The sequence below is a fragment of the Cornus florida genome, unplaced genomic scaffold, assembly GCF_030987335.1.
Source record: "Cornus florida cultivar Cherokee Brave unplaced genomic scaffold, ASM3098733v1 CherokeeBrave_3.0.0_Hap2_Chr05, whole genome shotgun sequence".
NCBI lineage: Eukaryota > Viridiplantae > Streptophyta > Magnoliopsida > Cornales > Cornaceae > Cornus > Cornus florida.
This window is the reverse complement of record NW_026775575.1, coordinates 23,984,584-23,996,106: the sequence shown is the minus strand read 5'-3', so window position 1 is coordinate 23,996,106 and position 11,523 is coordinate 23,984,584. Positions and strand designations below refer to the sequence as shown.

The 11,523-nt window shown below is 35.3% G+C and overlaps 1 pseudogene; it reads right to left on the bottom strand.

Annotated features, from left to right (window-relative positions):
- Positions 1-4,651: 4,651 nt before the first annotated feature.
- Positions 4,652-7,337, bottom strand: LOC132309096 (F-box protein PP2-B10-like; annotated as a pseudogene).
- Positions 7,338-11,523: the final 4,186 nt, after the last annotated feature.

The following is an 11,523-nucleotide window of genomic DNA, read 5'->3' as shown; positions in this document are numbered from 1 at the left end:
ACCGTTTGAGATGCTCTTACTGTGGTTCAATCTTATATCGACACATTACCTTTAATTATTAATTAAAAATTGAAAAGAAAAATGGAAGTGATATGTGTGCATTTGTGATTGGACTGCATCAACAATAAATAGGTAAGTATTTTCCATTCTGTATAACCAATTAATCATATTCCAAGAGTACAATGAAAAAATAATTCAGATTCCTTAGTTACTCACACACACACGCCTTCACTGAGATTTAAACTTCTGACCTCCATTTGAGAAGTAGGGACCTTGTATCGCTAGGTGTTACAAAGGTCATTTTTCCACATCGGATCCGGATGGGAAAACAATTGGGGTATAAATGGGTGAGTATGCAACATTACTTAACAGCTTGAGCTTTTATGTAAATAGGCAAGCGCTTACTCGTTACAATTGGTATCAGAGTTAAACTTAATATTTGATCCAGTGCCACGCCAACTGCCTGGCCCGGAAGGCGTCTGGGTGAGCCACTAGGGGTAGGTAGGGTGGCCCGATCGCAACGACGGCATGAACAAATGATTGGGTATAAATATGTGGTTATGCAATACTACTCAACAACTTGAGTTTTTGGATAAATGGACAAGCGTCCATCCGTTACACTAGGCCACTGGGCTATTAGATAGCATGTCTTACTAATTTTCTTCTTGATGTATTATTTTTTCTTGAATATTTGCTCCTACGGTTATATTTTGTCTTTTAAATTGGTCTTTTTTTTTTAGGAGTATTTTTTAGTTTTTCTATAAAATCTTTAGGATGAATAAGCCAACAGAATTGTGCATTCAAAATTTCTACATTCACCTCACCATTTCCTTTTGAATTCAAGCTTAATTAAACTCGCAATAATTTGACATCTTTATTAGAGGATGCCATAGAATGCTGGTGATTTGTTTTTCTTTTTCAATCTTTAAATTATTTCACGGACTCCATGTGCTATGCTGTGCAAATGGAAATTGTAATATGTAATTAAAAGTAGTGTTCCATGGTGGACAATGGTGAATAAAGTAGCAAGATGATATATGAGCACTCAAAAAAAAAACATTGTAACTCGATGAAATCTATATATCAACTTAAGGTTGCTTTATTATAATTTGGAGGTCATGAATTTAAAATAAGAAAACAATAACAGCCTCTTCACATGCTACATCTGAACCTCCTAGATCCACAGTGGTCTGAATGCACTCATTTACCCTTATATATATATCTATATATCTATATATCTATATATCATGGGTTGGTGTTTAGCAATCGAAGGCAATTATTTATTTATTTATTTTTCTTTTTCATTTTTTACCACCCTCACCCAAAAAAAATTCTGGGTCCGGCAGTTGGAAGGTTGAGACATGAGTCCACACCAATGCCAATTTTTAAAGGGGAAAAAAAGTAGTGCCTTTTGCAGAGAGTATCTTAAGCGCAGGCAGTGGGGAGAATCACTCTCATAGATAATCTTTAACACTCTCCTTTTATTGTTATTTATTTAAATTATATTGACATCCCTTAAGGGTCATTTGGCATTGCTACACATCATCATCATCTTTTTCTTTTTATACCATATGTATAGAATCAACTTCATGAATGTTATTTCCATGAAGTTGTTTTGAAAAAGACTGGTTAGGTTTGTTTTCATCCGCAAGAGAGAGTGATTTTAAAGTTTTGCTCTCTAAACATAAGAGAGAATAAGAGAGTCCTACAATAGTTTTGAAGTCAAATCCAATAGACAAAAGAATAACAAACACATTAAAGCGGTGTTACTTTTCCTCTCATTTTATTAATATTTCTCAAATTTTATTTCTAATTTATGTTGCTTCAATGATCTCCCCAATGTGATAGTTTCTTATTTAACCTTTAGGATATCACATATCAATCTTGATATTTACATTTCTGTCACACTCACTTTATATTGTTTTCTACCCAACTTTATATGTCATAAAGTATATGACTATTCTATTATATGTTCGAACATCCATATTTTATGACACAAAATGTTGTGGAACTAATACATGCAAAAAGTGAAATTGCTAATATATTTCTTTACCAATTAGATAGCTTAATAATTAACTGTAAAACTTTGTCATTATCAATATAAACATAATTAGTCATTACCAATATAAACATGAATCATACGAATAGATGTAAATATATATTAATAAACAAAAATATGATCCCATCAGTACTAAATATATATTAATAAACAAAAATATGATCCCATCCGTACTAACTTCTTATATTTATTATTTTGTTCAAATATTAAGTTTTTATATTTTTTGTATTGTTCAATTTTTTTTTTTTTTTTTCACTGTCGCCTATCGAGTATATTTATATCTCCTTTCCTGTCTGCTATCCAAAACAATAACAATAACACCGTCATATGATAATAAATTACAAGAGTTCAGACCATACCATAATGTCATTTTTTGCTGACTATCCCAAAAATTAAAATTGGCAAATCTCATTCGTTGCTAAAGCCTCCATAATGGTTTAGCCACATACATTCACATACTATATTACATTGTACATCCTATAAAGGAAAAAATATTAAATACACTGGAATAGGATCAGTGCGAACTGTTGAATCATGAATGTGGTGGTGAGTCCAGCCACATCCAAGGGCTGGGATGACCCCAGAGCACCATACCTACCCCGAAGTCAATGGGACCCATTGGATAATGAATGTGGTATTCAAGGGCTGGGATGGACCCGGGTATCATACCCAGGGGTATTTAATACTTTATCCCTATAAAAATGAAAGGTCTACATGCCTCCAGCAAAAGAAGGCCTGACAACATATCTCTATGCATCCTTTTTAGGCCGAATCTCCATGCCTTCAACAATGAGGCCAATCTTGTTGCCAAGGTGTTTGATCTCTATTAGTCGTGATGAACGCTAAAAAGTGCGCATTTAAACCCCTTAAGCTTGAGTGTTCTAGGACGTTTATCTATCTTATTTTCCCGTTTTAGACTAATTTCGTGTTATTGCCCTTTTTAGGTGCTTATCTCCAAAATAAGCTAATTCAGCCAAATAAGAGCTTAAAAGGAGCTAACTCAAGCTGGATGGAAGAAAGGAGCAAAGTGGAAGCAGATTGAAGCAAAGTATGGAATTCAGCAGGTTCGATCGATCACAAGGATACTTCGATCGATCGAAAGATCATCGATCTAAACTCTCCGAGATGGATCCAAGCTCTTTTGTCCTTATCCAAAGATCCCACTAAGTTCGATCGATCCAACAATTCTCAGATCGATCGAAAAGATTCCATCTTATCCTGTTGTACCACCCCACCTACCACTTTTGTCTCTTTCCCCAAAATATCTCAGATTTGTCCTTATCCAAAAAGGCGCCGCCATGAGAGGATCGATCCAACCAAAGTTGGATAGATCTCAGCTATGTTTGATCGATCTCACCACAAGTTCGATCGATCAAACCCTCTCAAATTCGAAAAAAATATATTTCCAGCTCATTAAAAGTTGTCTCATTATGTAATCATTGGAGGAATATTGATGTGCGAGCCCAAATTATTGGGTGTGATATTTTAACCTACCTATATAAGGAATATGAGTCACTTTTTACATATGCTTAGAGACATGCTTTTGGTAGAGAGTTTTTAGAGACAATTCTTAGAGATGAAGAAAAGAGAAGAGGAGGTTAGAGACATTCTTGAGAGGTTTTCCATCTACTTCAAGAAGAGGAGCATTTTCACTATGGAAATAGCCCTTGAGGGTTGGAGGACATCATTCATGAGTGGATAGACATCTTCTTGGGGCTAAAGTTAGCCCTAAGCATGCTTTCTTTATCTTGATTCATGTATTTTTAAGGGAATTTGTGTTGTAATACATGTTTTGACATATTTATATACATAGATCTTGTTTATTCAATGATTTGTGTGGTTTAATTCTTCCAAGTAACTATTTTATTCTATTCATATATTTATGTATGCTAGAATAAATGTTCATGTGTTTATTTCTATTTCTTGTATTGTTGATGTATGTCTATGTATATTAATGCTATAGATCTAGAGATTGTCAAGACATAGTGCTTAATATAATGTTCTTGTAGTTTATTTGATGGTTCTTACTCATTTCTTGATGGATTGTGCCTCTCCCTTAGTCTAATTAGTTTAATTTTCATGTCATTAGCTTAGATGTAGTGTAGTTGTTAAATGGGAGGATAATCCATACTTGTTGTTTGATATTCCATACTTATGAATGCAAATAGTATATTTATCTAATTTGGTGATGTGTTTGGATTGTGAGCTTAAAGAAGGATTAATGGCTTACTTTGATATATTATGCTATTCATTGTGTTGTCTAGACAATATACACTTAATTGGTCATCCATGCTTGTTGAAACAACCGCACACATTCACTCTTGTTGCAATATATGTTTTTCCCTCATTAATTGTGAATTGAGTGTAGAGAAAAGCGATGCTTAGTGTTGATCTCTAAGTTGCAAGACCTCTCTCTCTTGTTTTCTCTATCCTTTAATTACTTGCTTGATATTAATCTTGTCTAGTGTTAATTATAGTTTAATCAACAAAATAACCTACTTTTGATCACTCGACCTACTAACCCTAAGCCTTGTTTCCACTACTTGTAACCCTTCAATCCATTGGGACGATCCTTACTCACCCTATCTATAATTTTAGTTAGAGGTAGTAGTGACATTTATAAATTTAAAACTTGGTTACATTGCACATTCAATATCTTTTGAACATCTTTTAAGCGTTGGTGCGACGGCACACCAAGTCGCTGTTCCACCTCATCACCATTGCCTTCAGCATTGAAAAACTCACCCAATTCGATCTCCATCCACCCATCCTCTCTCATCCGTCCAAGCATTCGTAGTTCAAACAGATTCACAGTGGTGGTGGCCTGATCATCAGCCTCGTTCCCCTCTGTTTCATTAACAAGTCTCGCATATACTTCTGCATGCTCTAGCCCATAAGACCTGTTCGCAATTTTGTACACTAGGTAAGCTGCATAAGTTGTGTTTGGGGACAACAGTTGAGTTTCCATCCTGCTTCCGATATCAAGCCAATAAACAGAACGAAGCTTGGCAACCTCTGCGAATCTGCACATACAAAAGGAACACACTGCGATAAGAAGCATTGATTCAACCATGCAACCTTGAAGTCATGCGCATGAATGCACCCATAAATACACACATCAAAGAGGAAGTATGTGCGCGCGTGTATATATTATATATAAAAATATGTATATATATAAAGAGAGGGAGAGATTGAAGGGGGTGGGGGCTGAACCTTGAGTCTGGGAGAGAAGTCCATTCCCAGTAACTAGGGTTATCTCCCCATATAATCCAAAGCTTCCTGGCTCCTAACATATAACATTTCTTCCCACTCTTTTTATCTAATGCGAAGCTCTGCTTACAAGCATTGACAAAATCGTGTTAAATGAAGCAGAACTGAATATGAAATTCTAAATGACGAGAAGCCGCAGCAAGAAAACTGTTCTAGTTGTGTGCAAATTCCTCCCCGTATCATTCAAGATTTGTGCGACATTCACAATTAGTACTTTTTATAGAAGGCAAATGGAAATACTAATTAAAAAACTAATGCATGCTATGATAATTAAAAATAATACATGTGTTCTAAATCTGAGAAGAGTGGGATAAACATGAAAATTATTTGCAATAATGGAATGGTGCAAATGATCAATAAGTATCAAAATTAAAGATATATATATTCATGTTAAAATTATATTAATAGTAAAATTTTGGCGACATGGAAGACATCTTCAATTTTGCTTAAAAATTTTAAGCAATGACTTACAAATTTTCATCAAATGTGCTACAACATTAATTTTAAAATTAATGAAGTAAAACAACCATGAGGCTCTCATACCTATATCTCAATGGCAAAACATATGTGCAGTTCAAATTATCGAATCCACGAAGAATCAAGAATATCACAACATTTTTAACGGACTTAGTCTTCACTCATTTGGATAAATGAATATATTTAAAAGGAAAGGATTGAAGTTCAAATATAAAATTGCTTATGCAAGTTGGATCTCGAAACTAAAGGAGATATTAGTTTTTGAGGTAGGAGAAATATTTTATTATGATCATGGTATGTTAGAATCCTTAAGGATCTTGCCGGCATGGATTTCAAGACTTCTTCAATTATTATATTTGAATCCATGCATTTTTTTTAAACAAAAAAAATAATAATAAAAAAATTCCATACATATAAGATTCTCAAATCATTGTTAAAACTTAAATCACTCACTCTAAATAATGCTATAATCGTTTAAATGATTTAACATGAATCCATCCCATCTTATATCCTTCAATTCAGATGGAACCTTTAAGATTTATCTTTTTCAAGAATGTAAATTTCCAGTCCATTTCAATCACCATTTATAAGATGTAGGTGGAACCCAATTACTCAAACCAAGATTTGACTGAATCAAGGAAAGGCGATTAAAATAGTTGATGAATGCACAATTGTGAAGAAACCTTAAATCCTAATCAATGCAATCTTTATAGTTTTCCTTTATTTCCCTAGTAATCAAGGAATGTGTCAAAACATATGATAAATTTTTGATTGAGATGATGATTTAATTAAAGAGACCAGCAGGTCAGTGGCTTAACCGTAACAGGCTCCTACTTTTTTTTAAAGAGAAGTCAGGATTCAAGCCTCGATGGAGAGGCGTGTGTGAGTACCGATTAAGAAAAAAAAAAAAGATTTAATCAAAGAGCACCAGAGTGTTTAAAACGTGCAATGTTTGGGAGCACCAAATCCACCATTTGGGTTTGGAATTGGAGACCAAATCCAAGTTCGGAACTCCCAAAGTCAACATAAATACAATTGCAATTACACACACACTCTCTTCTTCTATTTTTAATATATATATATAATCAATCACTGACTTCAAACCACCTCAATTTAGACAAGCAATATATGGGTACTGATACGAAGTGATTGATAATAAAAACATTTCATCACAGTAGTCAAAGAACAGAAATGGAGTTTAAGATTTGTATCATTTTACCCATCTTCCATCGTCAAGGAGGATTGGAGAGTCGCAGAGATGAAAGTAGAGTTGTTTCTTGGTGGAGTAGTGCAGTGGAAACACTGATCTGGAGATGATCTCCTGATAATCAGACAGCAGAAATCTCTCCCAGATGATGTCAGACTCGACTGCCTACCTGAATCCCCGTGAAATAGTTGACGACCTGCACGCGTCTCCCGAAGTCGTCAGGGACAGAATCTTTGATGTGCATCCTTCCGGCAATGACCACAAATCGCCTCGCAATTTTCTTCGGCCATCTCCCTCTACTATTCTTTCTCTACAGACACGCATCATCTGTCTGGCTATAAATACTACATGGACTTGGTCCCGTTGGAGTTAGAGTCAACATTTGACCAAATTTTTTTTATATCCATGATTTTATATTCTTTTTTAGTCCACGCAATAGTCCACGCAATAAGTTATAGGGTTAAATGTAAAAAATTCCCTGGGCAATCTGTAACAAAGTCCCTAAACCATAAAAGCCCTTAAAAAAATCCCATCAACTGCACATTTTTGTTGCAGATTGTCCCATCTCATGAAATTTCGGTCGAATCTCACTGTAAAATATCATGTGGTCACATGACACACAATATACAATTTAATAACTATAATACCCTTGTTAGCAGGAAAAGACTCCATTGACCCTTATTATATCCACAACACCCAAACACACCCTCATCCCTTATATCTATACATCCAAACATACACTGATCTCTTAGGGTGTGTTTGGATAGATTAGAGAAAAAAAAAAAGAAAGGATAATATTAGTTAGAAGACAAAAGAAAAGAAAAGATACTAATAATTTCTATTCGTGTTTGGATACATAGGGGATAAAAGAAAAGAAATGATATTTATTCTTATTTGGATAAGATAGAGGAGAGAAAAGAAAAAAAAAAGGATAGTGACCAAATTACTGTCCTACCCTTTCATAACCACTTCACACATTATCCATTACTATTTCACATAGGATATTTTGAAATGTTTCTTTCTGATAGTTCAATGCAATGGGTAAATACAAAAGTAAAAAAGAAAAAGAAAAAAAATAAAAATAAAAGTAAAGGACAATTAATTTGATTTTCTTTCTGTCCCTTATAAAGAGTAATTAGGAAGGATGAAAAACTTTCTAATATTTTTGACCATCACTTTGGAGTAGGGGTGCACACGATTCCGGTCGGAATCGGAACTGGAACCGTTCATGACGGTTCCTTGAAAACGGAACCGGAACCGGAACCATATAATATGGAACTGAACCGAAACCGAACCGTAGAACCGGTTCGGTTCCGGTTCGGTTCCATGAGAATCATTAACTGTTTGGTTTTTTTCCAAATTAGCTCTAAGTAGTCATCACCCCATTTTCTTTCACTTCTTCAACTGAAGCTTTCTTCTCTTTCACTTGTTCAATAGACTCTCTCTCTTTCTCTTTCTGTTCCTTCTCAGCCTTTAGTCTCTCTTGTTCCTTAGCTTTCAACCTTGCTTCCTCCTTCGCCTTCTCCAAAGCCTCAATCAAATTCTTTAGGCAAGTTTCAATATCATCCTCAGAAGACTTGGGCATCAAATTCTCAGTAACGTCAGCCGGAGTAATATTGTTCTCCAACAAATTTCTAATAGTTGCAAACAAATGGTGTGATTTGAGATCCATGTAGTTCTTTGCAAGCAGTTTAAATGCTTCAAAGCAACAATAGGACAATTCAATGTGCTTGACTGCTTGTCCATGCATCCAGCGACTCCAGCCTGAGATAGTGAGAGATTTAGGGTGAGAGATTTTTTTACGTGTTTATTGCCCAGCGACTCCAGCCTGGCAGCCTTATCTTTACTTCTTTTTTATTATAAAATTAAATATATAATACATATATATATATTATATATATATATATATACGGTTCCGGTTCTTACCGGTTCCCACGGGTTGGAACCGGGACCGGAACCATATGTACACGGTTCCTAAATTCGAAACTAGAACCGGAACCGGAACTGTGAGAACCAAAAAAAACGGTTCTAGTTCTCACGGTTTCTGTTCCGGTTCTTTTGTGCACCCCTACTTTGGAGACCAATGAGTGTGATAAGAATGAAACTGGAATGTGTTTACTAGTGAGTGTGATTAAAGTTTAAAAAAAAAAAAAACTTTCAGCCTTTCTGTAACAATAACAAAATTTATGAAAATAAAAAATAAAAAAGGTTTAATTTATTGATAATAGTAAACTGGCTACATTGCAATTTATTTTTTAACATTTATAAACCAAACAGCTGACAACTTGGTTGGCACAATTATACGCCATACAAGGAAGTTTCTTACACTAGTTACGTACCAGGAATTTCTTGAGTCTAAAGTCAATGAGACCAAGAAAAAATGATCCCTAATTGATTAAGAACAAAAGTAGCCTTAAGCAAGAACAAAACAAGGCTTAAGCAAAAACAAAATTGGGAGAGATATATAATTGGGACATAAATGAAATAATTTTTTTTTTATATTGATTTATTGAGGGTATTTTTGGTATTATTAATGAATTACTTACTCCACTATCATTTTTCTCCCTATCTTCTCAAATTGGGAGAGAAACCAAATGAGGGAGAGGGAGGGATAGCTATCCCTCCCTATCTCTCCCTATCCTCTTTTTTCTCTCACATAACCCACTCAAACACACTCTCATCCTATCCTTTCTTTTCTTTTCTCTCCCTATCCCTCCAAATCAACCCTACCAAACACACCCTTATATCTACATACATAAATACAGGGAGGGGGAGGGGGAGGGGGAGAGATAAAACACTAGTCATCACTGAACCCAAACATAGCTCTGTTCATCACCTCGTTCCTCAATTTTGGAACCATCACCACCCTGGTTCTCCACCCACCACCACCATCCTTACTGCTGCCAAACCCCTTCTCTACTGGACCCTTTTTATAACCCCCTTTGCCACCTCATTCTTCACCGACCGATTAAAACCCACCATCGACAGCAACGTCAAAGTCCCTGCCAGCGAATTCTAATTCCCTATCGGTGGTTATGAGTCAAAGATCAGACAGGCGAGTTGTACGTGTTAACGACCACGGCGACCTTGGATGATGGAAATACCAGATTTTTTCAATAACTTCCCTAATTTGCAGAAATTCAAACTGTCTTACAACAATCTAACTGGTCAATTGCCGGGCAGCAAGAATAGGAGATATTATGGTTGCGAATTGATTAACTGAAACTGAGTGGTCAATTTCAGAGTTGGTGAGAGAGATTGTGGTGGTAGTGATTCTAGTGAATAGTGATGGGCACAAGAGGAAGACCCACTTAGGTCTCTTAATGGAGTTATGATGAGATTGGGCACCTAGAGAGAAGAATGAACAACTATACCCAACCGAACAAGAAATCTAGATGTTTTTATAGAAGCGACACCATCCACGACTTGATCACTCCAAAATTCAAAAACTTCATGAATTGCTTTAGATTCGATTTTGCCTCATCAAGGACGAATTGCTCCAGCATATTTTCAGAAACCCTTTTAATTGATAGCCATCACACCTTTACGCAGTTCAGAGGCCAGAAGAGTAGCCATCGAAGTCATAGTTATTGAATGCTAGGGTTTTTGATTTGGGATTATGGATTGAGAATTGTTCTTCAAAATGAAGGACTGCAGAGTAGTAGAGAGAAATAAGTTTAATTCTCTGCATCAGTGGGAGGCCCAGAGAATTAACCTCTGGCAGAACGGAGGCGTACAACGCTGACAACCCAGAAGAAGAAGATGATTTGATTGAAGAGGCTGATTCGTACCAAGAGAGTATGGATTTGAGGAGGTTCTATAGAAGATGATGATGGTCTCTCATAAATGTTGCCTCTTTGCGGTTCTTTTTCTTTTGCCATGGATGTCGTTTCTTGAGTTCTCTCTCTGGTCCTTTCTTTCTTTCTCTATCTCTACGCATTTCTTTCTCTCTCTATCTCTATTTTATTAGTTGCGTTTGTGGCTTTTTTTTTTTTGGCCTGACAAAGCCATACGACACCTACATAACATAGAAAGAGGATAGCATACATGTCACAACCCTGACCACACCATAGAAACACAATACAAACTCCATGTGGATAATATATATCAGGTAAAGAACTAGATTGTAAGACTTGGGTATAAGTTTAAGTTTAAAATAATGTAGTTTTTTATAAGGATAAATTGGTTTTTCTCACTTTACAGCATCGGATTTTTTTAAAGGATTTTTTTGTAGTTCAAGGGAGTTTCTTGCAAAACCTCAATAATTCAGGAGGATTTCTTACATTTTACCCTAAGTTATATTATCATAATGACCCAAAATACAACTACAATAACATGAATTAAACAAAATATAGCCCACCACTTTCTTACAAAAACTTTAAATATACTAACTTAAAATATATTCTCCACCACTTTCTTACAAAAACTTTAAATATACTAACTTTAAATATATTGTTTTTTAGTCCATGCAATAAGTTAACAGATTAACATTCTCAAATTGACCAATTCT